Source organism: Biomphalaria glabrata, chromosome 8 (genome assembly GCF_947242115.1).
Source record: "Biomphalaria glabrata chromosome 8, xgBioGlab47.1, whole genome shotgun sequence".
Lineage (NCBI taxonomy): Eukaryota > Metazoa > Mollusca > Gastropoda > Planorbidae > Biomphalaria > Biomphalaria glabrata.
In genome coordinates, this window is record NC_074718.1 from 14,816,386 (window position 1) to 14,826,062 (window position 9,677).

Sequence of the window (9,677 nt, forward strand, 5' to 3'; positions counted from 1 at the left end):
CTTTTCCACTGGGTTAATTTTCTGCGCAATTTATGGGAAATTGGCACACAACAAAAAGAAACTATCTCCTAAAATATTGAAATCTATATCATTCCACTTATTCATTGTAACATTTCCTACTTCTTGGCTAGAGTTTCTTTTACATTCAACTTCTGAAATTACAATTTACAACATCATCTTCAGAAATCTCAATTGTTGCTTAATTAATGTCCTATTCTACAAAATTTATATAAGCCTAGAGAATCTCACCATTTGTTAAACACTGACTATTTGGTTGGCATCCTGATATTACAATGCTAGCTACTATTTCAATAGATTTGATAAAGACCTTGTAAAAAATCAAAGCAGCGTTTATATACATGCAGCAAAATGCATCTATAAGTAAGGTTTCATATCTGCTTTTAAAGTATGACGTAACGTTTTGGACTATTTGTATAATTTCATTTAAAAATTAAAATGTGTTTAGCCGAAATATTTTTAAAAATATATATAGATCTATTTATCAATTGTGAATAAGATTTAGCCAATGACACTTTTTTTTTGTTTTAATTGTCAGTTATTCCAAAAGTGCTTTTTTTTTACTTGGGTGTCACCCCCCTAACGGGTGTCACCCGGTGCGGACCGCTCCCCCTTAGTGATGTCACTGATAGTTCTATAGCAATTTTGGATGAGGTGGGTGTCAAAGCAGCAAGTAATTTAAATTCCTGATTGAAATAGGCTAATATTATTTATTCTCCGAGCTGATGTGTCTTTTCTTGATTTTTTTTCTCAGGGGCATAGTACGCCACTTGTAATCATACAATGTGCCACTTTTGGTGCATGCACCATGGGTTGGCCACCTCTGCCTTTAGTGTCTTATTGGTCTCTAAAGGTTCTGTCCATGCTTTTCAATGCCTTCTCATAGTCTATGAAACTTACACATTCCATGGACTTTTTAAGAATGATGCTTAGCTTACCATTGCAATCTGATCTGTGTACTGAGTATGATTTTTCCTTTCAAAAGTTAGCTTTTAATGTATATTTTTCATTGAATAGAAGAAAGAATCCTTGAAAAAAAGTAAGTGCAATGCATGGTCAATTGGGGGTGCAGTGGTTGAGTGGTTAAGTGCTTGGCTTCCAAACCTGAGGTCCTGGGTTTGAATCCTGGTGAAGACTGGGATTTTGAATTCCTGGATTTTTTAGGGCGCCCCTGAGTCCACCCAGCTCTAATGGGTACCTGACTTTGGTTGGGGAAAGTAGAGGCGGTTGGTCGTTGTGCTGGCCACATAACACCCTGCTTATTAACCGTTTGCCAAAGAAACAGATGACCTTAACATCATCTGCCCTTTAGATCGCAATGTCTGAAAGGGGAAACTTTACTTTTTTTATGGTCTTAATTGTGCCAATTTGCCAAAAAAAAAATCTTAGGTATCCTTTTGTGTAGAGAGTCGGTTCCTCCACTAAATATGTTGATATTCTTCTAGAGGGGAAAATTATTACATTCTAGTCCAAACTTCCTGCAGGATGTCAAAGAATGAACGTAGGCAGGGATCGAACTTGTGAGTATTGTGGACAACAGCCTACGGTATAAATTGCATACCACATTATTGTACAACTTCTTATTGGTGAAAGCCTGAAATCAGAAAAAATATTATCAGTCCTTAAGCTTAAAATGCCAGTTTATTATTTAATGTTAGACGTAAAAAAAAGTATTTTTCTCATTTGAAATTAAAATACTATCTGATTGTTCTTTGTGGAAGAAAACATTCAAGTGTCACATATTTTTTAAAAGAATTCTTTACATCCAAAAAAAAAAGTAATGTGGTGATTGATGTGTTAAGACTTTAAAATATTTTTCACTTTAGTTTAAAATAGAAGAATGTCTTGAGGTCTCTCTGTTCATGTGACTTTCTTTTAGTGATCAAGTAAATGAAAACATGGGGAAATTAGTTCTGGTAAGACGCCATTCATCTAGGATACCATCATTGATTTGACCCCTTTCTTTCAGCCAAATCACTCTTTTTCTCAAAAATGTTTTATAAATTTTAATCTTGAATAGTGTCCCTTTCTAAACTATCCAGAAGTTTGTTCATTTTTATGTGTGTTTTTACCAGAAACTTTTTTGAAAAAGTGGAGGCTAAAAAATGTGCTTAAGACAATAATTTTATATGAGCTAGATATTTTATATTTTAAGTTTTTGGGAAGATAGGAATATCTTTTATCTAAAAAAATATTTTATTTCAATTAGGATCATAAAGTATTATCTAGATCTAGAATCTAGTTTTAATGAGTCTTTCCACAGTCTTTTAAGTTTTCATTTTTAAATTCCATAATTCAAAATTAAATCAATTTTGGTTTATAATTATAAATTTTTTTTTTTATAAAAAGGGCATGCATTCCCACTTATTTCTATACCAAATATAACATTTTCTGATAACAAACATTGAAGTTTAATCATAACAGGTTAGGGACATAACCATCAGAATGTCGTAAATGATAAAAGAGAGAAAGAGTTAAAAGTGCATAAACAGGTTATGTTTTGCTATTTCTTAAGACATTTTAAAAGTACCGGTACACGTTTTCTAACAAAACTTTCTTAACTTAACCTTGGTACAATTTATAGTTTTTTTTTACTAGATTCTATATAAACTTTCATTTTTCTTTCATAAAATCAAAAGAATTTAAAAAAAAAAAGTTTTCAATCTTTGCTGATATTGTTTTATTGTGAAAAAATGTTTAATTAAAAACAAATAACTTTGCAATTTTTGAAAAGTAATTATCTGATCTTTAGCTTGTGCTTAATAAAATATGTAAATGATCTTTAATGAAGTTCTATGTTTAAAGAATTTTCCATCGTTCTAGTTTTCATTGAAGTCTGTGAAAGAGGTGTTAATGAAATTACATTTATTGACTTTGACTAGCAGGAAATGAGAAGGCTGACACACTCGCCAAGAGTGGGAGAACAAACTCACCAGTAAACTCTGCTCTCTATCCAGAAGAAATGAAGAAATTAATTGTAGATAAAATAAATGAGAAATGGACGAGCTCCCATCCAAATCATAAGAAAGATGATGCTTACTATAAGCTATCCCGACAAGACCAACGTCTAATCTTTCGACTCAGGACCGGACACAACAGAATGCGACAACACATGTTCCGGAAGCTCAAAATTGGAACCAGTGAAATCTGCCCATGTGGAGTATCACCAGAAAATGCCGACCACGTCCTCCAAAACTGCTCTCTCTACCAAGAGGCCCGTATAAGACATTGGCCCCAAATCACCCCAATAGAAAGAAAACTATATGGAGAGCTCCCTGATTTGGAAACCACTGCGCAGTTCATCTCATGTATTGGTCTATCATTATATGAACACTCCAACATAACAATGAGAACGATGAAGAAGAAGAAGACTTTGACTTTTTTTTTTTAATTGGAGATAATACTCTAAAAATACACATATCATTGTTTCAGATTTCCATTTTTCATTTTGTAGTTATGTTGAATATTAGTATTAATTTGTCTGAGGCATTAAAAAAAATCAAAAGTTTAATTTTTCTGATATTGTTCTGCAGTGTATGTCACTTTTACACATTGGAATTCAATAAACTGACCTACATATTTTATTTACATAAATGTTTTTTATGTAATAATTTTTATCCTGATTCTATATCTTGAAAAACTTCAATGCTCTTATTTTCATTATTATTATAGGTTTTATATAGCGCTACTTTCATGCTTATAGCATGCTCAGGGCGCTTTGGTCCAATCTCATTTGTGGACCAGTGGGCGGGGGGGATGAGGGGGTATCTAGGAGTTGGTTTTCCGTGCTGCCTTTAGGCGCTCAGTTCATGCTATCTGTGAAGAAAAATTATTTTTTTTTAAGATATCGCCATAAAATTTGTCATTTTCTTATTATTATCTGAAGTTTTTTTTGTTTTTTTTTTTAAATAGAATTGGGCTAGATTGTTTGAGATAGATTGGGAACAATGTGTAATTTCTAATAGTATTTCAATGTATGAATATAGGTTTGATTTATAATATTATATAAATATCTACATTTAACTAAAAATCTGGACTTCTGGAGATAAAAATGAGCAAGTTAACACACTACTACCATTAATATGTAAGTAAAAAGTAAAGTTCCCCTTTCTGGCTTTGTCATTTATAGTGTAGATGATGTAAAGGTCATCTGTTTCTGTGGCCCACGGTTAACTAGGGTGTCATGTGGCCAGCACAACGACCAACCACCTTTACCCAGTGCTTTTTTTTTTGTAAAAAAATAGGTGCTGGTACTCAGTAGTTGATTGCCTAACTTTTAACTACTAAAAATCTCTATATATAGTTCTCTTCATGGCTTAACAGTTTGGATGAGAACAAGAAGTAAAGGAAAGATCACTCTTTTATTACTGCAAATAGTCACCCCACGAAAAAAAACAAGAGGGGTGAGAACAAGTAGTATTCACCCGTCACTACAGATCTCTGCCTTGTCATGTGGTTTCAAACCCTGCCCGCTCTCATCCCCCTTCGTCCTGGGGGAGGTTTGGACTAGGAAGTAAACTATGTTCAACATGAACATCCGAAACATGTAAAACACTTTAGAAACAAACATTTTACAAACACTAAATAGCAGCGCCGGACTTAACCATTGTGACCAAGAAGTCATGGAAAGAGAACAAGTAATCCACTATGTATATTCACCAGTCACTAAATAGCAGGGCCGGACGTAACCATTGTGGGGCTCTATGCGAAACGGATTTCACGAGGCCATGTTTGGGTAAAGAAGCGGATAATAAGTGAAATTTAAGAGTTTGTATTAGAAAATAAATTCGTCTATGTATTTTATTCATTCTTTACTACGTACAGAGCCTTAAGCGTGTAGCGAAGTCATACAGTATATCAAAATAATTCTGTTTCCTACATAGATCACGCTCAATAGCAAGAATTACCAAATGTTTCAATCTATCTTTGAGAATTGTTGACCTCAAGTAATTCTTAATTAGTTGAGGTGCGAGAAGCTTCTTTCACCAGATTCCACAATTACGCTAATGCATAATGCCGTTTTTATTTATCATGCGCAGGATTGGCGTTTTTCATATTGAATGACACCCCAAAATGACAATATTTGTCTATATATGTCCGTATATTTAAAGGACTTCTTCGTATATTTTGCAATATCGGGAGGTTATCAGGAGCTCCTGGTAAATCGACAGGAGGACGCGGAAATCTGTTTTAAGTTATAAAATGGTTTAATTTAATAATTTATATTAATAATTTATACACCTTGCATTAGCGCAGGTCGCATAGGTTGCAGTGGCCTAATGCGGCCCTGCAAAATAGCGGCGTATGCTACGTCGCCGGTTGACTAGTTAATAATATACGTTAAAATGCAAGAAAAGTAATTTTTTTTTTTATCAAAAAGGTGTACCGTCACAAAAAAAAAAAAAAAAAAAAAGCCCTGCTATTGTCAGGTATCCATTAGAGCTGGGTGACGCCCAAAGATCCCGAAATTAAAAATCTCAGTCTTCACTAGGATTTGAACCCCTGATTCGGAAGCCAATCGCTTTACCGCTCAGCCACCCTGCCTCCCCTTTAAGATGTATAAAGGAGAAATTGTCTTTTTTTAACCCCCTTGTTTTACAGTGCCTCTATTCAGCTTGCTAATTGATCAGGTCAAAAATCAAAAGTAATCTGGGTGTACATGGTTCTTGAAAACGGCTTTAATGATTTTCCTAGAAAATAAAGTTGATGTGTATCTTTGGGAAAAGAATTACTAGTCATTCAGCCACAATGGACTCGAGCAGAGTTGTGTTTACTGAGCGCCTAAAGGTAGCACATAAAAAAACCTTCACCACCGATCCAGAAATGAGATTGGACCATAGCGCTCTGAGCTTGCTATAAAGTAGCAATATATAAAAGCTATTATCATTCTTTTGCATTCTTAGCTGCAGAAATGCATACTCCTGACATCTAAATCTCACTATTCATTCAATTAGGCCTAAAAAGACAGGTCAAACTAAATAAATTAAGTAATGTGGGGGCAAGGGTCGATATGGAAGCACTGGCGGATCCAGAACTTTGGAGTGGTGGGGGGGGGGGCGATTTTTTTCCAAACCCTAACGCCCAGTAAACCCTAACCCTATGCATAAACGTGCGTACAGCACGTTTATATATATATATTCGACATATGAGAATAAAATAACAGTCTTCTCTTGCAAGCTTGGGGGTCTGGGAGAGCTCTGTAAGCTTCTTCAGTGGGGTTCGGGGCGAAGCCCCGACTCCCAAAAGCGTTTTCTTGCATTTTTCTGTGCAGAAACGCATTCTTCTGACATCTACAGCTCATTATTTATTAGTGGTGTTCGGGGCGAGGCCCCGACGCCAAAAGCGTTTTTTTGCATTTTTCACTGCAGAAACGCATTCTTCTGACATCTACAGCTCATTATTTATTAGTGGTGTTCGGGGAGAGGCCCCGACGCCAAAAGCGTTTTTTTGCATTTTTCACTGCAGAAACGCATTCTTCTGACATCTAGAGCTCATTATTTATCAGTGGGGTTCGGGGAGAAGCCCCGACGCCAAAAGCGTTTTTTTGCATTTTTCACTGCAGAAACGCATTCTTCTGACATCTAGAGCTCATTATTTATCAGTGGGGTTCTGGGAGAAGCACCGACGCCAAAAGCGTTTTCTTGCATTTTTCACGGCTGAAACGCATTCTCCTGACATCTACAGCTTATTACTTATTAGTGGTGTTCGGGGCGAAGCCCCGACGCCAAAAGCGTTTTTTTGCATTTTTCACTGCAGAAACGCATTCTTCTGACATCTACAGCTTATTATTCATCAGTGAGGTTCGGGGAGAAGCCTCGACGCTAAAAGCGTTTTCTGGCATTCTTCACTGCAGTAACGCATTCTGCTGACCTACAGCTCATTAGTCATTCTATTATAAAGTGCCTTTTGAATAATGAGAAAAATATTCTAATATGAATTTATAGTCCCTTAATACATTGCAAATACAACTGATTTGTTCTTTGAAAAGATTAGATACCCCACATATTTAGATTAAGGTTTTGAGGATCGCCGCCGAAAAAAAAAAATTCGATTAATAATATTCAATAAAATTCTAGCATAAATTGTGAGTTATAGTCCTAAATTTATTTAACTAGAAAAATATGAGATAGAGTAAAGGTTGGAAAAAGTCGACTAGGAAAAGATTATCTGGCTTTTGAACTCATCTCAACCGTGACTGTTATATTGAAAAATTTCGTTTGAATTATAACTTTTCCAAAGCAAAGTCTTTCTTAAAATAGTTATGATAAATTCATGTTAAATTACACAAACTCTGTCTGGAAAGGGGAAGGGCGGTAAAATGAAAACGATTAATTCTCGCTCCTTTTTTATAATTTCTGCTATTGATTGCATTTTGCATTAAAGAATAGGGGTTGGGCGACTCGATATAAGAATTTACTTTATAGCATATATAAATTATATTAGTGACAGATTTTTTTTTTATTTTGTAATTTCTTACTATAATACAAAAAGAAAAAGTATTGATTTGTCCGATGGGGGGAAGGGGATTGCATGTATCGCACTTCCACCTGTTTATATTATATAGATATTCGACTAATTTTATTCACATACTATGATTTCTCCATAAAAGTAGGACCGCCCCCCCCACTCAAAGGGTTTAGATGGGAAGGGCGGTGGAGGTATTCGCTCTTCCCCTTCCAATCGGCCAACAGGTGAACGAAATTATACAAAGACCGATTAAAATACCAATAATAAGTTTTAATTATATAGATATTTAATTGATTCTGTTAGCAAGCTGTGATTTCTACAAATAAATAAGACCGCCCCCCCCACTCGAAAGTTTATGGTCGGGGGGGGGGGGCGGATTGATGCCATCGCCCCCTCCCGACCCTACCAAATCGGCCAAAATACTAGAAAGGGGGGGGGGCGAAATAATCTAAAAATAGGTTGAAATATAAATAATTAGTATATATTATTAACATAAGTAATAAATTCGCATACAAATTGTGTGAATTCTATACTATAATTCGTCCGGCCCCCGCCCCTACCGCCCCCCCCCTGGATCCGCCAGTGTATGGAAGTGTGACTAACAATTGAGGCCAAGTAGCGTAAGTATACCTTTATTATGCGTACTTATTTATAATATAATATTATATTTCTGTTAAGCTAGACCTCTTAAAGTAGGCTTGTTTAGGTCAGAAAAAGACGCCAACAGAACGATGGCTACACGCTCTTAGGATATTCGATCGTTTTGACGCGCGTAAAATAGACGTCTAATTTTTAAGAACATTTCAAATAATGTTTTTACTTTCGAAAACTTATAATATGAATTTATAGACCCAGCGACATTGCAAACACAACCGATTTGTTCCTTAAAAACAAAAGATACCCCACACATTGATAAAATTGATTTAGTTTAAGGCTTTGAGGGTCGACGCAGAAAAAAAATGTCTTCGCAAAATATAATTATCTACGTAGGCTAATATATGGTGATCAGATATTTGAAGAGCGAAAGCAGTAGGCCTACACATTCCAATTATGGAGCCTTTATATATACGGTACAGACTCAGCTCAGGCGTTGCCAAGCAATTGTGTTTTAAAACAATCTATACGACATTAAATTAGGGGCTATTTGAAAACAAAATGGGATGATGCTCCGGTACTTTCAACCTTTATCGAAGATGTTGCTTTGAAACCTCTTAGCCTACTTCATTAATGCATGAATCTTCCTGTATAGTTTTTCACAAGGTTTTCAAAAGAAATCCAGGACTAGACAGGAAAGAAAACAAAAAGCCAAGAGTTGACTGAAAGCGTACTGACGTCAGTTAGTATAAAGGTAGGACGCCTTTGAGTAGAAACACGCAGGAGCCCACAAAGATCAAGAAGGAATTAAGATCGAAAGATAGTAATTTTGAAACTTTCAATGAAAGGCGATGCGTAAAATCAAATTTTGAAATAAAAACGTGATATTGATTGACTTTTTTTGAAGAAAGCTGGACGTTTACTGTCCCGACCGGACATTTCAAGAAAAGCGTAACAAAAAGCAGGTCTGTCCCGCCTATGTCGGGACATCTGGTCACTTTACGTAATGAAAAAAATATTATAAAATCTCTCCCCTTTTTCTTTCTGCCTTAGGTGGTGGATTTCATTTCTCGGAAGGGGTTTTTTAAACCGACCCCTTCGATATAGAGGTCACGGTTGAACCCTCTCCCCACATGACAATAGTGTGTGTGTGTAATATATATAGTTCGTCCATCGTGGTTCGATGATGACCACTTTGTCATCCAGGGGGCTGAGGGCTTTGCACTGGGGCTTTATGCCTCCTCGTGTGGCTGGTGAGACCTATGTGAGCCCGGAATGTTCGGCTGCACACTGGGCAGGTTATTCCAGCTGTAGCTAGTGTCGTGGGCCTTGCTTTTCTTCTCAGCAACCTGTGCTCCAGTTTCCAGTTTGCTCTGTCATGTACCTCTGTCTTCCAGGTGGCTGGGTCTATGCTGAACGCCTTCAGAGAAGGGTGTATGGAGTATCTAGGAGGGGTAGCACCTCTAGTGGACATGCAATCGTACCCTCTTTTTGAGGGTAGCTTGGCTCACTCTTAGTCCCCACTCGGTAGCCTTCCCAACTCTCACCTGTGGCTCACAGAAGCTGTAATGCGCAGCGGCCACACCCTGGAAACGGCT